This window comes from Podarcis gaigeae (assembly GCF_964106915.1).
Source record: "Podarcis gaigeae genome assembly, chromosome: 5".
In the NCBI taxonomy this organism is placed as follows: domain Eukaryota; kingdom Metazoa; phylum Chordata; class Lepidosauria; order Squamata; family Lacertidae; genus Podarcis; species Podarcis gaigeae.
The window spans coordinates 50481344-50502921 of record NC_139681.1 but is presented as its reverse complement, the minus strand read 5'-3'; the positions used below and the strand labels follow the sequence as shown (position 1 = coordinate 50502921).

The window sequence follows — 21578 nt, the reverse complement described above, 5'->3', positions numbered from 1 at the left end:
CTTAGGTACTATTATGTTGATTGAGACTTGGACCTTGTGATGGTACCTTGGATAAAAATTAACTTTGTGTACAAAGTTTTAAAAAAATAAAATCAATTACTCCATCTAGGGAACGTGTGTACACAGCCAAAGAAAGCCTGTGAAATGTAGGAGGGGGAGAAAGGAAGGAGGAGAAATATGTGCTTTGCCAGCCCTCTGATGAATCCTTCCCCAAGTGCTGAGCATAGGACTGGCAGCGCCCTTTGCGCTGCAGTTCCCAAGCACCCACTTGACAGCTGGCTGGCGAGAGTTTGGAAACCCTACACAAGGCATTAGGACAGGGTCAGAGAAGGTAGGTAGATGGACAGTATTTTTTTGTTAGAAAAAGAGTAATATTCCTAATGCTTTGAGATGACAAGATACACAATAATGTGTACCCACTTAAATTGTTACAACTTTTTTCTCAATACCTGTTTTTATGGCTTGGGTTTGAAAGTTTAAATGCAAATGTATTGTTTCCCTCTTTAAACAATACAATAAAAAGAGAAAAATCAATTTCTAATTAGATCTGAAATTTCTTAAGTGAATTCACTAACATATATTGCGTTCAGGCCTTAACTAAAAGTAGCAATGAGTTATCTGTTCCTTAGTGCTAATAGCTAGGGCTTAATTGCAAATAGCAGGACAAGTCAATAGATTTCCCATATGCAAGCTGAAAATATAGAAACTAACCTACAGTGCTTTACTGTAAATAGTAAACCATCTCAAGCCTGCCTCTCTATAGCACCATTCGTGCTGATCTTTGCTGAATCAGTCAGAAGGTCTGCCATTTGTTCTCTCACAGGACTGGCACAAGCCTAGAGGATGTGGCTGGTTTCTTTTCTCTTATCTTGCAAACAGCACCTCAAAATGTGTTGTCTTCTTCTTCTACTACTCAATCTGATATTGTTGGATCTTCTACAATATTGCTATGGGGCTTTTAATACTGAGATTGGTTTGCAGCTCTGGGTATTTCCTTTGCCTTGAACTCCACAACTTACTAGATCAAGCAGTAAAACTATTGCTGTACCATACCATTCCATATTTCACACGTGGATCTCATGACTGATATTTTTTGCCTATGAACCTCTCCCTCTCAAAGAAAAACCTTCTTACACAAAATCTCATACTCATTCTTCTCTCTGATATATGTGTGTGTGTGTGTGTTTAATGTGGAGGGGATTGTTGTTGTACTCAGTTGGGCATTGAATCTTGCTATTCTACCCGCCTAAAAATAAATAAATGAGTGAAGTAGTGAAGTCCAGGAATATTTTTATCACACAATCTTCTGGGTTTTGTGGACCAGGTCTTAGCTTAACACATGCTGTTCATAGTCTGCTACTGCTCTTGTGTTGGCAAACGAGAGAGCCTTTATTGTGGCTGCTCTATATTGCGGAATCTCCCCCCCCCCCCCAAGAGAGGTTAGATTGGCTCCCTTCTTGTTATCTTTCCTTGGCAATCTAAGACCTTCATATTCAGAGATGCCTTTGAAAACTAGATGCAGACGATATTGGGCTGCTGTCAGGGCAATTGATATTTTGATGCTGGTTCTCAATGTTCTTCATTGTATTTATTGTTTTTAACTAATTTGTTTTCATTACTTTAGATTTTATAATAACATTTTTTAAATGTTGTAAGCTGCCTTGAATCCCAACTTGGGGGACAGGTGGGATGTAAATACATTAAATAAATAATAAAATAGATTCATTTTCTGAGGCAAATGCAACAAGAAAATTAAACAAGAAGAACACACTTTGAAAGCAATGACTGATCAGAATCAGGTTTTCACCTTGTCCTGTGGAATGTTCCATGTCTTGTTACCTTTTGCCTTTTTGGATTTGCTTTAGTAAACCTCTTTCATGACCTACTAAACACCCCTAGCATTATATGTTTTGCTCCTCAGGATCACTATTTGTGATAAACCATAATTAATATAACAGGGACTGATGCCTGAATGTGAAGTCTCTGTACCAACTTGGACTAACTGACCTTTTAATTCCATTGAACCCTACAGTTCTACAAATCTAGCCTAAGCATGTTTACTCAAAGTGAGCCTCACTGATATCAGTGTGATTTATTTCCAAGTAAGTGTAAATTTAGTTATTGCTTACTTGGCTGAAGCAGATATAAATTTATCTACTTCACTGCTATCTTTGTTTAGTATACATTAAATTATATGTTTGGGTGAAATATTTTGTAAGATTCTTATTTTTCTTCATATTTTTCCTTACTCTGAACTAGCCCACAAAGATTTGAAACCAAGATTTATAATCTTTGCATCTACCCCTATCCCTAAAGTTTGGTTTCCAGGTGTTTTTTTTATTGTTTGCAATGACACGTTCTCAGCTCTTCATTCTTGAGAATTTATTTTGCTCCTAGATTGTTCTCTCCATGTGGTTCAATATTTCATCCAAACTACATAGCCAGACCTTGAGTTCGTTATTTCCTTCACTTGCTGCCGCACCATTGGCACTTGGCTCTTTCCAGATAATTTATTCATTACCTTATTGCCCTTTATATTCCTGTTGTCTGGTTTATTTTGTTTACTGCCCAAAGTCTTGGAGAGCTATAATTTAGTCCTTCCTAGAACCTTGGATACAGCTGCTCTTAGACAGAAGCTGGTCTACCACTCAATCTCCCAGCAAACGTGTTGTGCAATGAGGAGCTTAAGCTACTAAAAATGCAGAGTCAGAGCTTTCAAGGCAGAGGACTGTTCTGCTATAAGAATTTCATATCTCTGTGATGCTGGTCACTGCAACACATACATATGGCATTTCTTACCACATCATTACATTTTGGCACGTTTAGGACACAGTGGAAAAGTCTAGCAATAGTTATTTTACAGAAAAATCTGAAGTTTCTAAAGGAAAACTTAATGAAGATTAAATGCTACTTTTACTTGCCCATATTTTGCAGGCTAGCATATGGAACAATCCATTAACTAGATTGGATACCTTGGAAGCTATCAGCTTGTTTCTAGAAATTACTAGGGAACTGCCCACAAAATTTCACAGGTGTCATGCTATTAGTATAGGACACTTCTAGGCCTTCCTCCCATTTGTCCTCATTCATTGCCCCTTTTGCCTCCCAAATTTGACTGACATCACACACCTACAACTATCTCGGCTCCCATCCTCTTCTCTTCCACCTCTATTTGCTCTGCTGGCACACACACTCTTTTTCTCCCAAGTCAGACAGATGCCAACAACAACTCATGCACTTGAGTTTCCTCTTCTCCTTCACTCTCTCCTACCTCCTATCATCCCTATGGCAACCTTTTCCTTTTCTTTTTCTTTTTTACTACCACTACTTTTCTCCCTGGGTGAGGTGAATCAGTGCAGTAAAAATGGTGCCATTACACCAGGTTTCTGTTATGCCCACTATGTCTGTGCTGCCATCTAAGACTCTAGCGTACCCATCTTGGCTTGAAGGTTAAGCATATAAACACTTCTTTTCAGATGTCTTTGACACTTGCATTTTAGCCAATGGTACTTTAGCCTCTCTGAATTGCTGGCATGTGCCCCTACACTCTACCCCTCCCTCTCTTGAATGGCCATATAGTGGTACCTTGGTTGTCGAACGTAATCTGTTCTGGAAGACCATTCGGCTTCCAAAACATTCAAAAACCAAGGCGCAGATTCCCATTGGTTGCAAGAGCTTCTTGCACTCAGCGGAAGCCGTGTCGCATGTTCGAGTTCTGAAAAATGTTCAGAAATGGAAGCATTTACTTATGGGTTTTCAGCATTTGAGAACCGAAACATTCAACAACGGAGGCGTTCAGGAACTGAGGTACCACTTTGAGAGATGACTTGTTTCAAACCAGACACTGCTCAGCTCCTGTCATCTTCCCCCTGCCCGTCAACTGAATATACTTCAGCCCTTTGTGCTTAACACACTATAGTCAGGGATGGAGTGGGCAATAAGAGGGACACTAGGAGGGCACTCCTGCACCCCCTTCCCATGCAGTTCCCTCTTCAGACACAATGCCTTAAGTGGGATACTGCCAATCTAAATGCATCTGAAATCACACTTAGGGGGTTGGCTGACTTAATACCATGCATATTGGTGCAGCAATAACCAAAATTATGCCACTGTTTTCTTCATGAAAAATACTCCCTTAAGCTCCCAAACAGTACTTTTTATTATTTATTGCAGTTGTTCTGAATACAGGATCTTGCAAGCAAAGACTTGGTATTTTAGCCTAAGACAGGTAAGAAAGGGAGATTGCCACATAGTATATGTATATTGGCAGCACAAAGATCCTGCATAATTTCAGAGAAGTTGGCACAGTAGTTGCGAGGCTGGCCACAGGAAGCCTAGAGATGAAACAGCAGGCAGTGCTGTGAGACAGGAAATAAGTGAATTAGCAGGAGTGCAGGTATGCCAAGAAGGACCTGCAGCAGTTTTTGCTTATGCAAGGCATAGCCACACACAATGAAAGCAGTCAACAAAAATCACCATTCAGTACAGTTATGAAAGGAAGATTAGAGCAATGGAACCCAATGGATGAATCAACACAGCTGCAAGCACCAGGAATTATTGCTTGCTTTTGACCTGCATATAAAATGAAAGCTGCCGTAGAGATTTAACACTGCACATAAATGTTATGTCTGACAAAAGACCCTAGTGATATTTTTTGTTTTCCCACTCCTTGATGTTGTAATGCAAACTACTTTGGATTAATTAAGAAAATCAATCAGTCAAAAATAAATAAAAAGCAACATTGGGTCCGGATGTCGCTGTTTGTTCCCATTCCTGTTATGCCTGCATCATTTTGCTTTCCCTTTCAGCTACAAAGGAAGAAGAGGCTTTGTTTATGGAATCAATATTGAAAAAAGACACACATTTGTAAATGGCAGATGTAGGAGACGGTTGCTTTATAAGATATGCCAATATGTCACGACCTAAGTTATAAAATCTTTGAATAGATTGCTCACCCTATAGTTGTTAAAATAGCTTTAAATATATTGATTTTGTTTCCTATTATTGAGGTGGATTTGGGGCAATCACATAAATCCTTTTCAAAATGTCTTCTCTCCTTTTACATTCTTTTTCCCCCTGATACATTTGTCTCAAAGTGTAAGCACTTTCATGTGAAGGGAGGAACTTAACTAGGAAATGTAGATTAGCCTCCTGCGAAGCTATGTAGAGGTAACAAAAACTGGCAAAGGGCGGCTGTTACTGTATGTTAATAGTTAAAGCACAATTGACTGACTGTTGTTATTACAGCTTTAATAATACTAGAGGTATGGTCTACTGATCTTTCAAATAAATAATGAAGGCTGATTCTCCCCCTTCCTTAACTTTAGTTAGAGTTGGATTAAGTTAAATGTATTTGAGACTAAAGCCAAAAAGGGGAGCAAGGAGAGAATCTCACAATTAATTACAAAATTCAGTTTCTATACTTCTGTAGTGTGTTTTGCACCTTATTTATTGGGTATTTAACTTCCTAATGCCTGCATTGTAGTAAATAGTGACCAATGAGTCGTGTGTGTGTGTACACAAGTGGACCTGTACTTAGACAATGGTACTTCTTCTTACCCCACTACTAGCCCCACAAATCATGGGGGTCAGCTCCATTGCACAAGCAGAAGTCTATTGCACATTGGATATAACCCTTGGTGATCATATCCAAGTGCAATGGTCCATATCATACAGATTTAGGAAACATTTAGCAGAGCTAAAACTGTGGCTTCTGTCCCTGCACTTCTGGTGCACCAGTGCCTCCTCTGGGGCAATCAGTAATTTATGCTAGGACAAAATGATTGACTAGGGTGCATATATGTACAATCGATGGTGTGTAAGGCAATATTGCCCATTTATGTGCCTGAATTTTGCCTGGTATATTCATCACTCTGTTCAGGCCTACCCACATAGAAGCTACTCTGCATAAGGCAGTTATGAAAGGCTTGCACCTAAATTTGTGAGTGCTGAAGTTTGGGGGCTACTAGAGGGCAACATTTATTTAGATATTTGGGAAGAGTGTTACTTTTGGCATGCAATAGCACCGTTTAAATACATATGTATTTAGTATCATTACAAAACAGTCTAGCAATTGGCTATTGGAGGTCTCTAGTGGGGAACCACCATAATTATTTTGGCAATAGCCATCCCCCCCCCCCAGAATGCCCAGGAACAAGACTATAGGGGAAAGAAAATAACAGCCTCCAACTGCAGTTTTGCTTCTCACAAGCTTGGCAGAAGAAAAATAATTAATTTAAAATCACCTACTGCCACCCACCAACGATAAGTCCCCCTAAATTTCTTTTAATCTCTCCCAATTTACTCCTTGACCCATGCCTATTTTTCAGCTGTTTTGAGCTGAAAAACATCTCTTGGTGTTTTCAGCTCAGCTATAATGCAATGTGCATAAGGCCTAGTCAAACATTATGCTCACTAGTAAGTGTCTAGTGGGACAGGTCTGTAAGACCTGGAAGGTGAGATGTTGCTTCCCGTCCCCAATTTGTATGTATAGGAGAGACAGTGAGGCACATTATCATCTGAACTGTTTCCCTTTTCTTGTCTTTTCAAACATGTTTGATAAATAGAAGAAATATTTCATAGATTTTTCTAAGATTAGATGTGTTTTTGCAGCATCCTTTAAAGTGCCAATCTTTTGGCATGTGCCTTTTTATCCATGTGGTTTTATTCTTTAAGTCTGTGCCAAGAAGAGTCTAAGATATCACTTAAAAAACAGTAGTTGTAAAGAAGAGGCATTTCCCAAACTACTTGCTATGTGAAGCAGACCCCACTTGGCAGTATTTCAAACAGCCAACCTTTCTGCATGTGTGAATAAGCAAAAAGCTAAAGCATATGAAGTCAACATACTATGTGTGCTTCTACTTGGGCAGGAAGAAACTGTGCATTCTCTTTGTGCCATTCAGCTACTGAAATAGAGTGTGAAGTATGATGGCACTGTGGGTTTTTTTGTCAAAACTTACTAGTCACTGTCTCCCTGTGCAGACTACATGACAGGTGGAGGGGGAGCCTAGTCTTCAGGGGTGTTCTCCAATTTGTTGGAACAATGGTGGGCAGTACTAATTCAAGCAACAGCTGACAGCTGACTTAGGCTCAGCAATAGAGGACGCACTGCAGCACGCTTTATGGAGGGGCCCCCTCAAACTCTGTCTACATAATTAATACTGTGCAAAAATGCAAGCCATGAGTTTTATGAAATGGAGCCCGTGACCATACAACCTTTATGCCCAAGGGCACCATTCATAAGTTCCAATGAATGTGTGGCACTCAGGGTTTGGGTCTTCAAATGCAGTCCCCATACCAGCCTCCATGTGATCACATGCTACATCATCTGTATAAGATGTGTGTGTATTTGTCTATATAACTTCATATCACTGTACCCATAAGTAAATGAGTCAAAGTCTGATATATTCCCCCCCTTTTTAAAAACAAACTTGAGACCATTTTGATGCACGTATAGATTTATTTATGCATTCAAATGTGGGTGTTTTTGGTTTTTTTACTGGGACCTTGCTGTTCCTCAGAAAAGATTTTTGCATTATACCAATCAATCAATCAATCAATCAATCAATTTCCTTTATTCGACCGATAGTCAGAAATAAAACACAGAAATAAAACACAATACAGAATTATGAACTAAAACATCATAGGGGTACATGAATAAGGTAGGGCCACAGCACTAAACCTCTCACAGATAACCCACATCAAGGCATTCAATTGTACGTTTCCAACGCTTGAGTGCCAGGAAAAGGAATTTAGCCACTGACAAAGTTGTTTTCCTAGAAGACTTATTTAGCAGATATGCTGTCTGCTTTCCTCTTTGTCGGGGACTAAGCTGGGGTAAGTATGGGGTTATAAGATACTGTCTTAAATCGTTGTAGAAGGGACAGCTCATTAAAATGTGCTCTGTGGATTCTACCTCACCCAACGCACAATGGCATAATCTCTGGTCATATGGGACTCCTCCATATCTTCCCTTCAGAACCGCCGAGTCAAGAACATTCAGCCTAGCCGTGGTAAATAGTCTGCGGTATTCCACGTAGTGGATATCCGCCAGGTAGCGAGCTGGAGCAGCTCGGTACATCTGCTCCCCCAGGTTTCACACGGGCTATGTCCTCCTGTCTCGCAATATCCCTTAATCTTTGGGCGATCACCGCCTTTGCGTGGTTATACGTCATGGACTGTATATAAAGGGAGGACAACCCGCACTTCTGCACTTCCTCCACTATCTCCCCTTCCCATGGAGATTTAAAGTTATCCCTCAGAATCAAGGGGGCCAAACCCACCGGTCTGAAGCAAAGCCTAAGCCAAAGCCATAACTTCGCTTTCAGGGCCACATACCTAAAGGCTTGGCAACCGGTTTCCAATCTCATGATCGCACCTGCCACGGAGGGGGGGATCCTGAGTATGGCCCTGAGGAATTGGGTTTGGATAGATTCCAATTTTTCAAAGTCCCTACGTGAGCCCAAGGCAATGCCCACCAGTAGAAGAGGGAGGACTTTCATTTTAAAGAGTCGCAAGGCAACTTTGACAGTTTGTGCCTGTTTCTTAGAGTACAGGATTCTAATCACCAAGGCTGCTTTCGATGCGTTCGAGGCTATGTATTCTCTGTGCGCCAAGAAGGACCTATTTGATCTAACAACCTGACCCAGGTATTTGAAGCAGCCGACCTGCTCTAAAGGAATACCATTAATTGACCATAAATTAGGTTTCGGTCGAGCGGCAAAGACCATTATTTTGGCATAATTTAGTTGGAGCTCATGTTGGGTCACATATTCATGAAGAGCTCGAAGCATCCTCCTTAATCCGATGGGGGACGTAGCTAATAGGGCGGCATCGTCCGCATACAGCAGGACATTCAAGGCTCGTCCTGCCAGTTTTGATGGATGGAAATCAGTATTTGCCATATGCACCACTAGCGAATTAATATAGAAATTAAATAGGGCAGGGGCAAGCAAACAGCCCTGTCTTACCCCTCTAGTGGTGGCAACCGGATTGGAGATTAGCCCCTTGCTATCTAGCCTAATCCTCAGGAAGGTATTTGTATGCAAATTAATAATCAGCAGGAGAAGGCGGCGGTCGATAGATGTCGCTGCCAATTTTGCCCATAGCTGGTTCCTGGGAATTAGATCAAAAGCCTGCTTAAAGTCTATAAAGGCGACGTGGAGGGCTTTTAGGCCATTGTCAGCATACTTGGTGGCCAAGTGATTTAGGATCAAGATTTGGTCTGTTGTTGATCTTCCAGGGCGGAAACCCGCCTGTTCCTCTGCGATGATGTTGTTACTTTCCATCCAGGTCGTTAATTTGTTAAGTAGAAATCTTGAATAGATCTTCCTGATAACATTTAGCAGGCTAATTGGTCTAAAATTGGCCGGGTCTGTGCGTGGCCCTTTCTTGTGGATTAACACAATCAGTGCAGAGTTCCAGCTTGGAGGAAATTGTGCTGTTTTGTTTATATAAGTAAAAAGAGCTGCTAAGGGTGGACACCACCAATCCTTATTGGCTTTAATAACATCTATGGAGATAAGATCGTCTCCGGGTGCCTTGCCCGCCTCAAATTGGCCTATAAGTGTTTCCACTTCAGAGCAGGTAACAGGATCCCACTCAGGCAAGGGGGCCAATTCTATCCTTTCTCCACTGGCAGCATGAGCTGCATATAAATCGGAGAAGAAGCTTTCCCAGTTGTCAGCTGAAATTTGGGGTTCTATCCTTGACCACGGTCTACCCAGGTATTGAGAAATTTGGTGCCAAAAGGAGGAGGGATTTCTATTTTCTGCAGCTTTTAGAAGATTGTTCCAATCATTTCTTTCTGCCGCAAGCTTCTTTTCCTTTAATAGTGCTTTATACCTTCTCTTGAGGTTCATAAGGTGACTGCTAGGTGCGGGGTCATTTGATGCCCTATATGCCAAGAATTCATTATATAGGTTGTTCTTGAAGTGTCTACATTCCTCATCAAACCACTTTTTATGAGAGAAATGGTTACTATTCATTACCGAGGCCTTAGTCAACAAAGGTTTTAGCAGATCTACTAATTTGTCATACATTGGCAGTGGCTCAACTGCCTGGACAAGGGAGTCCCTTGTCTCTTGCAGTTGGTCAGACCGAAGGAGTTCATTTATCCGTTGAGCCAAATTGTTGGTCCTTATTAATGCAGTGGGTCTCATCTGAAGCTGGTTATTTGTAATAGGCACACAGGAATAGGTAGCCAATTCTCCATCCAGGGTCAGAGAGAGTTCTAATGTAAAATGGTCACTTTCCAGCCTCGTTACCACCCTAAAGTTAGAAATTTTGGGAATTAGGTCTACTGATGTCCAAATAAAATCTATGGTAGAGGCTCGGGAGCCTGACCAGAAAGTAAATTCGGCAGGGTAATCAGAACTGAGAGCTCCATTTAAAAGGTGAAAATTAAGAGACATCAAAGTTTGTCTACATTTAAAACCTGCGTATGTAGCAACACTGTCTTTAAAATTCCTGGGTAAAAGGTCTGAGGTTAAAATGGGTAGTGGGGGATATTTATTATATTTAGCAAATAATGATTTATCAGAGTGAGACAATCGGCCATTGAAATCTCCTGCAACTAGGAAGGAGGCTTCAGGATATTTCTCTAGGAGAGTTTCAAGAGTCAGTTGAATTCCCCTCCATCTTTGGTCCACCAGGTTTTTCTTGTAGGTTGGGTGCAAATAAACATTAATCACCACGAACACTTCCTCCGCTGTTTGTAGCTTTACACCCAGCATGGATGACGACTGGATGTCGATTTGTTCCACCTGCAGATTTAAGGCCAAAGAAACTAAGGTAGCCAGTCCACCTCGTGGTCTACCAGGTGATAGTGAATTCTGGTGTGCATTCAGGTAGAAGCCCTTATACCCTGATAAGGAGAAGCCCTCACAAGCCCAGGTCTCTTGCAGTAAAAGAATACGACTGCCTTTTATGTAGGCGACAAAGGATGGGTCCATCAGCTTAGGTTTAATGCCAGCTACATTCCAGGATAAGAAAGTAAGTGATCTCCTGGTCACCCCATCGAGTCATGCCGGGCCTTGTGGAGCCGACACGGCAGAATCCACCTGGGAATGCGTGCGGCGAGGGGGGGCAATAGGCTGGAAGAAGGAAGTAATTGTAGCTTACTTACTCAGCAATTTCCAAACACCACTTACCGCAGCAGCAGCAGCCATGGATTGAGGCTTAATTTTTGGTGGCTGCGGGGATGGGTTCTGGTGCACGGGGGTATCACTTAGCGACAGGTCCATAGACTCTGCATTTAAGGTATGCTCTAAAATTGAGAGGGGTGGGCCTTTTGGGTCAGCGGTTGCTGTAGGGAACATGCAGTGTAAGGCAGGTGGAAGACATCCTTTTCGGTTTGCCTCCAAAAGAGCATTCAGTCTTGCCACAGCTTCTGAGTTTGACCAGAGGGTTGTCGAATCTTTCACTATATCCTGCCCAGGCTTGACATCCCGAGGCCGTGTACAGCCAGGTTGCCGATCAAAGGTCGTTAAAACGGGTTCCACTTGGGCTTGTGTAGACTGCTCTGCATTATACAAAACACATCAAACTTTTTGGGGGGTACTTTAAAATATTTATATATCTCTACACTTTTCCCGAACTACCAAGGTGACATATTTGTCTAGGCTACACCGGTCTGAGGTAGAACACTATCTTAAACGAAATTGATACAAAATTGTAAAGAAAACCAATTCATGAATGGGGGAAAATGTTGTTTCAAGTAGAACCAGTTTCCTCAGGCAGGCCCTTAAGCAATTTACAGGGATAAGCTTTCTTTAGTTCCATGAATTCTTGGTTTGCTTTTCCTTCTTTTGATATGAACATCCCAGTGCCATCAAAGGAAAAGCAAAAAGTTTTCAAGATAGATAACAAACACATGAAGTTACCATTTAGGGACTTCTTTGAAAAACTGGCTGAACTCCAGAACCATGTCATTTTTGTGCAAACTTTTGAAGTAAACTGTTTACGGTGCAGGGTGAAAAGGTGGCTTCTGATTTTGGTAATGAGCAATTTACATCACATAAGTCAAAATGCTGATATATTGTATGCTTCCAGGATGTGCAGCTTCAGGCTATGCAGAATAGTGATGATACACAGGAGTCCCCTATATTTTACAGATACTGTGTGCTTGATTGTTAACTGAAAGACCCAGAAAGTATTTTATGCAGCTACCAAACAGATGCTAAAACTGCAGCCAGTGAAGACTATTAATTGTTGACATGTTCTGACGTTTTTCATGTCATATAACCTAAAAAATGGCCACATTCAGATGTCACATATGGTTTAGCAAGATATGAACAACCTCTGAGCTCTCCCCTCCCTTTCTTCTGCATAGCTGGGAGAAGGAGTTCAGAAACTTTTATTTCCATTATTAAAGCTTCAAATGAAATCTAGACTGATAAACTGTTGGTGGTGGCAGCATCTGTCGGTCTCAAGAGACAATGGAGTGCACTCCAGGGGGTGAAGTCAAACTGCTGCATTGGCAGCACTGAAGTAACCTCCCAGGGCACAAGTCTGGGAAGTGAGTTTGGAAGTTGTGAACTGCCAAGACAACAAGATGTCCCTCTTGACCTTACTGATGTGATTCAAAGGAAAGCAGAGCAATAGTTCTGGCACCAGCTTGGCTGCAGGAGTTGCCAAAAGGAGGAGTACAAGGCACCATCCAGCCTTCTTAGGGGCTTCACTCCAGATTTGTGTAGTTTACTCCTTAGCCTTTTCTTCTCCCAAAGGTATTCCACAAGGCAGCAGAGGTATAGAATCAAAGTTTCCTTCTGCTAGATGAGCTACCTTCCCAGGTTGATGAGCTCCATCTGCCCCACTTCCCTCTACAGAACATGCAGTAACCACCACATTGACCATTGGACCCACTATTAATCTCATCCACTCAATCCACCAGAGCTTGTCTTCAAATATAAGGTAAATCCCTAACTACCGAGGGTTTGAGACCCATCTGCTACTGTCACCTGATTTAGTCAGCTAGTTGAAGCTGTCCCTGGGGTGTGCCCTATCGCATACTGACAGCTTCTAAGAGTCATAGGTGAAAGCTGAGTGCATGGTGGGGACCAAAGGAAGACAAATTACCCCAGAAGGAGCAAGAGGTGCTCTCCCCCAGAGGTACTACATTAAATATGGTGTGTTCAAAACAAGCCACCTTCAAACAATAGTTTCTGAAGCTGGCTGGTTAAATCAACTGTGGTTATTATTAACCACATCTGTTTCTTGAGAGAGACGAGAATAGAGTAGCAAACAAAACCTTTTTCTTGCCCCAAGAGAAGAATTTGACCTCAGCTCTTGATTTTTTAAATACTTTTACCTGTTGTATAATGCATGGATATGCAACCTGGGGCTCTCCAAGTGTTGTTAGACACCAATTTCCATCTTCCTAAGCCAGCGGAGCCTATGGTCAGAGGTGATTTGTAGTCCAACAACTACTGTTGTTGAGGGTCGCTGTTTCAAAATCCCTTGTATAATAGAAAAACTTATGTACATCTCTTAACATCAGCTACTTGTTTTGTCTTGTTCTGTAACAACGCTATATGAATTGTTATATGCAGAAAGTACACATTATGATTAAAAGGACTCTCTTGACTTAGCTGTACAACTATTCTGTTCTGTGGAACAGATGGATTGATGTAATATCACTTACAGTACAATGGTATACATATCTGATTCAGAATTAAGTATTTGTGTTTGACGGGGCTTACTCCCAGTAAGCGGGTACCTAATGGCAATTTAGGCTTTGATTTAAGATTAGAATTGGAGCAAACAGCTGTAGCTCTACAATCGGGACCAGCAGAATATAGCTGACTTTCCATGGTAAACATTAGGTTGTGCGGGGGGAGCAGAAATGACTGCACTTCCTGTAATTTGTGTTATGCCATGCCCACCACAAGCCATTTTTGTGACTTTCACCCACAGCGCACTCTCAAAATTCAAAATGTGTCCCTGGTCCTCAAAGGGGTGCTAGCAGGTTTCTAAGGTTCCAGGGAGAAATCTTCCCCAGCCTGAGTTCCTTTTAAACTGGAGAATTGGTGCTGAACCAGGAACTACTGTGTGTAGCTCAAAGATTGTAATCTACTATTGAGAAATGGCCCTCCCCATATACTTCAGAGCCTTTTAAGAAAATTTCTAATGCATGAGCAATTTGAGATTCAGGAAAATGTTGTCGGAAGGATGTCAAGGCTTTATATATTATTAGTGTTTCTGAAAGCATGATGGGGACAGTTCTGGCTTAAAAGTAGCACTTAAAACTTTGCAGCTGTCCAATTTCAAGAATCTTTTCATCTCACACCTTTCAGTGCTGGAAGAAGAAATGGTTTCATATGTGACTACAGAGATATTATTACTATAATATGTGCTGTAGTTGTCAAGTCAGAAATTAAAATGGAAACAGAACAGGAAGCTAACCTCCCTCATCGTTGTATGTTATAAAGACATCAGCTATAGAGACCAGATGTTTCAAACTTAGGCACCTCATAAATGATATGTAAATCTAGAGTTCATATATTCAAACAAAAAATCACAGTTCTCAGGGATGTTGAACATTTCATTTATCTGGCCAGATAGTTGGGGGGAGCTAGAAAAATGGCTAGTCAGGATGTTTCATTGCATCATTGTGTCTGGTATTCAATACAATTGAGGTATCACTTTAATATAGAAGTGTCTTTATGATACTATAAGAATGATAACTTCTCTGGGACTTCCTGCTGAAGATTGTTGAAATGCACTAACTTAAGATAATTAATTACCAGACTGGAAAGTATTAATTAGTTCATCATTAGTGAATGAATATGTGGATTTTAAAAATCACCTTATAAGCAGTGAAATCCTTTATAAAAGGGTGCTCAGTGCTGATGAATGCCTTTGTGTTTAACACCATCTATTTACAGCCCAAGGTTCAAACAGTCTATTTAAAATTATCCCACCCCCCCACCCCAGTATACTTGGATTAATTGGCTGGGTTGTAATATAATAATTGGACAAAGGGGGTTCTCTACTACAAAGAGAGGAGGGGCTCAGTATTCCCTGGTTCTGTTGTTTCCCTTTGTCTCTAACTAGGAAGTGTGAAGTATAGCTTGCCATCCCAGCCCATTAAGCTACAGGCAGAGCAATGACACAAGGCTCGCCAGTACCATGGAGGGATGGACAAGTTTGTTGCAAATATGTGGAGAAGAAACAATGCAAATAGGCCAGATGGGGTGGATAGAATAATGCATCGATGTAGCAGGCACAGAGAGAGGGGGCTAGACTAGAACTAAGAAAGCAGGAACATGTCAGGGTCTAGCAGGAACAGTTAGTGGGACTCTGCTATAGGGCTCCATCAAATTATGTACTGTTGATTTATAGCAGGGGTGGGAAGAAGATGGATAGAAATTTTCTGATAGATCCTTCCACTACCACTACCACCACCACCACCGGGGGGGGGGGGGAGGAATCAGGAGAAAAAACAGGAGTGGGGTGAAAGGAGTGAAAGGACTTGTGAACTTGGTTCTGGTACTGCTCACAAATTCCTTGGCTGCACATGCGCTCAGAGGCACACCCTTCCTTAAATCTTAGCATATGTCTGCCTGCTTGAGCCACAGTTTTGCCCCTAACTCTCGTTGATGGACCACAGGATGCCAATAAAAAGCAAAAGACAGAGTATACTCCACAGGGCTGATATGTCGTTCTCTGATTTACAGTATGTTTATTTCACATTTTTCTGTCCTTTTCATCCTAATTTGTCTCTCACACTATCTCATAAGTCTTCAGATTTTAAAAAACCCATCACTCTAAACAAGAAAGAGATGAACTCTCACAGTTAGAGTAATAGTAGTATACAGCGTAAAAAAGAAAAGCACAGCAACCTTCAGTTCTTCAAAGTGCCACAGGGTTCTTTCTTGGGCCCGGTCTTATTCAACATCTTTATCAATGACTTGGATGATGGACTCAAGGGCATCCTGATCAAATTTGCAGATGACACCAAACTGGGAGGGGTGGCTAACACCCCAGAGGACAGGATCACACTTCAAAATGACCATGACAGATTAGAGAACTGGGCCAAAACAAACAAGATGAATTTTAACAGGGAGAAATGTAAAGTATTGCACTTGGGCAAAAAAAATGAGAGGCACAAATACAAGATGGGTGACACCTGGCTTGAGAGTAGTACACGTGAAAAGGATCTAGGAGTCTTGGTTGACCACAAACTTGACATGAGCCAACAGTGTGACGCGACAGCTAAAAAAGCCAATGCAATTCTGGGCTGCATCAATAGGAGTATAGCATCTAGATCAAGGGAAGTAATAGTGCCACTGTATTCTGCTCTAGTCAGACCTCACCTGGAGTACTGTGTCCAGTTCTGGGCACCACAGTTCAAGAAGGACACTGACAAACTGGAACGTGTCCAGAGGAGGGCAACCAAAATGGTCAAAGGCCTGGAAATGATGCCTTATGGGGAATAGCTAAGGGAGCTGGGCATGTTTAGCCTGGAGAAGAGGAGGTTAAGGGGTGATATGATAGCCATGTTCAAATATATAAAAGGATGTCACATAGAGGAGGGAGAAAGGTTGTTTTCTGCTGCTCCAGAGAAGCGGACACGGAGCAATGGATCCAAACTACAAGAAAGAAGATTCCACCTAAACATTAGGAAGAACTTCCTGACAGTAAGAGCTGTTTGACAGTGGAATTTGCTGCCAAGGAGTGTGGTGGAGTCTCCTTCTTTGGAGGTCTTTAAGCAGAGGCTTGACAACCATATGTCAGGAGTGCTCTGATGGTGTTTCCTGCTTGGCAGGGTGTTGGACTCGATGGCCCTTGTGGTCTCTTCCAACTCTGATTCTATGATTCTATGAAATATTCACCACAATTAACTTTTATACTATAGATGGCAGCCAACGCCTCACCAGAGGCAGTTTTAGGGTGGAATGGCCAGTGTGCCATGCTGCAGGGAGTGCCACAACAATGCTGTAGAACAGAGTGTGAGAGACGGGTGTGTGTGTGAATTTTAGCATCACACAGGGCACCACTGAAATCTGAGAGCCCAAAGTCTCCACTGTTTCCACCCAGTTCCTACCAACATCTTTTCACTCAGTTCATTCCCTTTCCCTCAAACACCAAAAATCTTAATGTGGGCATAGTGAGTGATCTGTGTTTCATGAAATGAAAGTGCTGATTAATAATAACTCTAGTAACTTCATTGGAGTTATGCCAGCAACTTTTGTTCCCCTGTTTCCCACCTCCCGTATGTACTTTGTGGGATTTTCAGAAATATGACCAGTCATTGTGCAAGTTCTAAGCATTGTCATTATTTATTATGCCACGTATATAAAGCAGCAATTAATTTGGAGGCAAGTATGAGAAAGTTCAAAACATCTCTGTTAGTTAAACATAGATTGTGCTTTTGGCTTGTTCACATCAACATATATCCTTCACATATCTAACTGATATATATCACGAAATAATTAATTTTTATGATTGATAAATGCATCCTTGGTAACTCAGTTTTGCATAGAATATAATTATCAGGGCTATAAAATTGACCACTGAGATTTTGTATCTCTAATGGAATATATCAAGCTTGATTGATGGGAATCCAGTTATCTTGCCAAGCTAACCACTTCTCAAAGCCCCAGAAGCCTTGTACTAAGAACAATATAAATATGTCAGATTCAAGCACAACTGCAGTGCCTAAACAATAGATTTATTGTGATTCAAGTAAGCAGGTTGGCTTTGCAAGTTTTATACTTTCCTTGTCCAGTTCAGACACCACTTTGGCATATCCAAACTCCAGAAAATGGTTCACAGACATGCTGGAAAGGATAACATTTATAGTAAAAGCTTGACAGATAAAAAAGTTGCTATTAGTGAAAAAGGCTATAGAACATGTCAATCACACATACTATGAACACACCCTGTGGGAGCTGGAGTGCATTAACAAGACCAGTCGCCCAATCTGCCCAAGACTTCCTAGTTGCATGTGCAGATCATGTGGTTGACCGAGCGAGGCTGGATGAATTAAATCTCTACAGATCACAATGGTCCTACCTCTGCCTAGCCTTGGAACACACACTGATGATGCCCCAAGAAACTGGGTGGACAAAGCTGAGTGAAATCTGCTTCTCAAATTTACTCAGCCAGCACTTGATGATTCAGGACAGGTAAACCTCCTTATCCAGGATTGAGTCCTGGATACGTAGGTGTTTCATTATGGATCAACCTGGCATTAACAGCAGAACCGCAAGGTTTCGTGGCAAGTTGATAGGGCAACTCAGGTAATCTCAGCTGGGGGTAGGACTGCAAAGGGCAGCAACTTTCACATGCCTTGGCCCCTCACTTCCCTTTTAAATAGCTGTTAACTCAGTCCCACTAAAACCAGTTCAGCTATCCCAGTCAAACTCACAGAAATGCAGTTCATCCTTCGTCATGCATTACGTGCAACAAAGTTTGATAGTTTCCTCACAACTTCCTAGAGCACCCAAGAAATGTGTTTATGCGCTACCATTCTTGCAATCAACTGTATAAAGGATTTCTTCAGCCATTTCAAACAGTCTGCCTTTGCACAGAAAGCCAAAAGTATATTTCCACCTCTTGTGCTATTTGTGCTTCTGGTAGTTGAATCAGATTTTGTGGGCTGGCTGCAGGCTCATTTGCTAAAACATGATTTCCCAAGGTGTCACTTTTTTAAAAATCTGGAATCTTAACTGTCATGCAAGACACTTTTGGGTGAGTAGATGAAAGCTTCATATATATCATTTTTTGTTCCCACCCCCAACACACAAACAATACTCAAATGCACAGATGTATGCAAACATCTGCCTAGATTGGAAAGGCATCAATATACTGCTGTTTCCATAGTTTTTCCATTCAATATATTATGCCAAAAGACTTACCTTTCTCTTTGCATTTTTTAAAATAGCTCTTTATAATTTTTCAAACAACCAAATGATCCATTCAGAATTCCAGTGTTAAATTGTCTGGGTCCAATAGCATTGGTGTACTATTATGTGATTCAAAAACCATGTCTTGCTCAATGCTTTCTCCTTTTGGACAGGTATGTTAATAACAAGCTTTGATGACTGGATATAGATTTCCCCTCTTTTTGGGTATGTGTGTTACATTTATACATTGTTTCCTTGTGTTTCTTTCACTGCATTTTACAACTCTTCTGTAATTTTATTGATATTTTTTCTTTGTTTGACAATATAGTTTTCAATATTATTTCATTATTCATTCATTATTTCTTTTTCCACATAACGTTATGTGAACCTGTTTTGGACTATTATTCTTGTATTTTGAGTTAAATTAAATTGAAATTTTTTCCCTCCCTTTTCACTACTTTTGCGTTGTATATTCCTGCCTTTTAGTTAAAGGTAATGTGAGCATGCTCTTACATTTTTGAGAGTAAATAGTGAATTCTATTAACTTTATAAATTCCTTCCAGTTCCATTTCTTCAACTTAAGCACTGCTGTCAAGAGATATTTTCTCTCTCACAGGGATTTCTTCTTTATCATTTACATTCATATCTTTCACTTCTCCTTGCTTAAGTTCTTCCTATTTCAAACTGTTACTAATGGGCTATGCTAATTTGCTCGTGATAACTTCCATTGCCTTATTTTCTTCCTTTTTATTTTGCTGAGATACACATTTCCCCCTCTTTATCCCTTTTCTTATTTTCCTTCTATACCCTTTCTTGGCTTGCATGGTCTTTCATCCTGTCTCAAGGACTATTTGTCTATCTTATATCAATCTGCCTCCACCCGTCTCAAAAATTGCTGTGGTTCAATCTGTAGCTGTCCTTTCTCTCACAAAGTTATGAATGATTAGCTGCAGTTTTTCAAATTTATACACTTGTCAAAGCAATTGTCACTTTTCCAGCGTAAACCCCTAAGTTGCAATTGCTTGCATTCCAAATCCTCCAGTGGTGTATGTGTGTGCATCCTAACAACTTTTCCTTTCTTGGTTGTATGTTTCAAGGGGTCTTTCGTCCCCACCCTGTTATTTCTCTAAATTAGGAGTAGTCAACATGGTGCCTTCAAGCTACTGAACTACAGATCCCACCACTCCAGCCATTGATGTCCTGACTGGATTTGATGGGAATTGTAGTCCAACAACATCTGGAGGGCAGCACATTGGCTCAACCCTCCCTAGGCCAATTCTGGCACCCAGAAACCCATAAATAGCCATTATACTAATTTTGGGAGCAATGTGCTATGAATGTTTGGCTTTCTGTTTTATTGCATAAATTCCGATTGCAATTTATCAAGGAAAGTCTTATAAATTCCTGAAATACTAATATTAAAATAATAAGACAATGTAGTTGAGCTAAAAATGAAAATGTGAAAGAATAGACCTAACCAGATAAATAACACCATTCATAACAACAGAATAGTTGAGCAAAGTATAGTTTTAGAACAGGCCTGAAGGTCACAGCACACAGGGAGGGTCCCATGTACCATTTCCATTCTAGAAATTCCACACACATTAGTTCCAAATAGCTAAAATGTTGTATTTTGACATTCTTCGCTGTTGACTTTCATGTAGGCAATTATTCCCCAGCACCGTCTTGTGCTTTAATTAGCATTTTGATATTTGTAAGCAAACCATTCTGATATTTAAAAGCAAACAAGCTATTTTGATATTTATATGCAAACTATTTCTGTAGGATGGAAAAATTCTTAGGCAATACTTGCACCTCAGTAGTTGCTTCAGAAAAATTACAGAGTCGTCAGAGTTTTGAAAACAGCTTGATGTCTTTGAATCCAGCAGCTTTCTTATGGAGCTAATATCACCATTAGCTCTACTATTATTACTGTTAATTAAGTCCTGTTGGTTTTGGTATTCCCTTATCACTGGTAATCATGGAAAAACTCTTAGCATATACAGTTTGTTATCTCTGCTATTAAATGATTTAGTACTTGGGCACCATTCCTTGCTGGAATTCAGTGCCCTTCAAATGCATACAGGAACTAAATTGACATACTACAAGGGCATATGTATTCATTGAATTGGCAATCTGGATACTCACCAAACAAGGTGAGTGTTTGATGAGCAAGTTAAGAATACCTTCTACCAATAACATACTAATGGTATTGGACCCACAATGCATTCTGAGAAATAAGTTATAAATTTTCATAATCTCATAAATGATGGGAGTCTTAATATGTGTGGTGTATTGAGGTAGGGGAGAGAGAAAGGTCAAGACAAATGGCAATTTTAGGACTTTTCTGGGACATGGAAGGCATTCTTATTTAACCTCCCTCAACCTTCACACTATAGTTATTAAAACCAAATCAATGATTGCACAGAGATATCTTAATAGAAGCCCTCTGTATTCCAGTCAAAATGAGTTTAATAGCATCCAATTAAGATAGTTTTCCTAAGGATGTATTCGCAAAACATGTTAAAGACAAAGTACTGTCATAACAGCAAGAAGCCAGGAGTTAATTGCTGAATACATGAAGCCAGCAAGCCTCCAAAGAGAATGCAAGCTATTACAGGAAAATAAAAACAAAATGCCAGAGCTAGTTTTAAGGATGTAATTGAGAAAATCACTGTCTGAAAAACAAGCTAATAACAGCCACAGTTTCTGCAACACTGGCTAGAT

General features: G+C 40.7%; 1 protein-coding gene and 1 long non-coding RNA gene across 4 annotated transcripts in view; one reads left to right on the top strand and one right to left on the bottom strand.

The window, feature by feature from the left end:
* ATRNL1 (attractin like 1) overlaps positions 1-21578 on the top strand; it is a 502266-nt gene that overhangs the window by 434701 nt on the left and 45987 nt on the right. The window lies entirely within an intron of this gene.
* The window catches only part of LOC310845837, a 51386-nt gene that overhangs the window by 28614 nt on the left and 1194 nt on the right, over positions 1-21578 (bottom strand). The gene's annotated exons all lie outside the window — the stretch shown is intronic.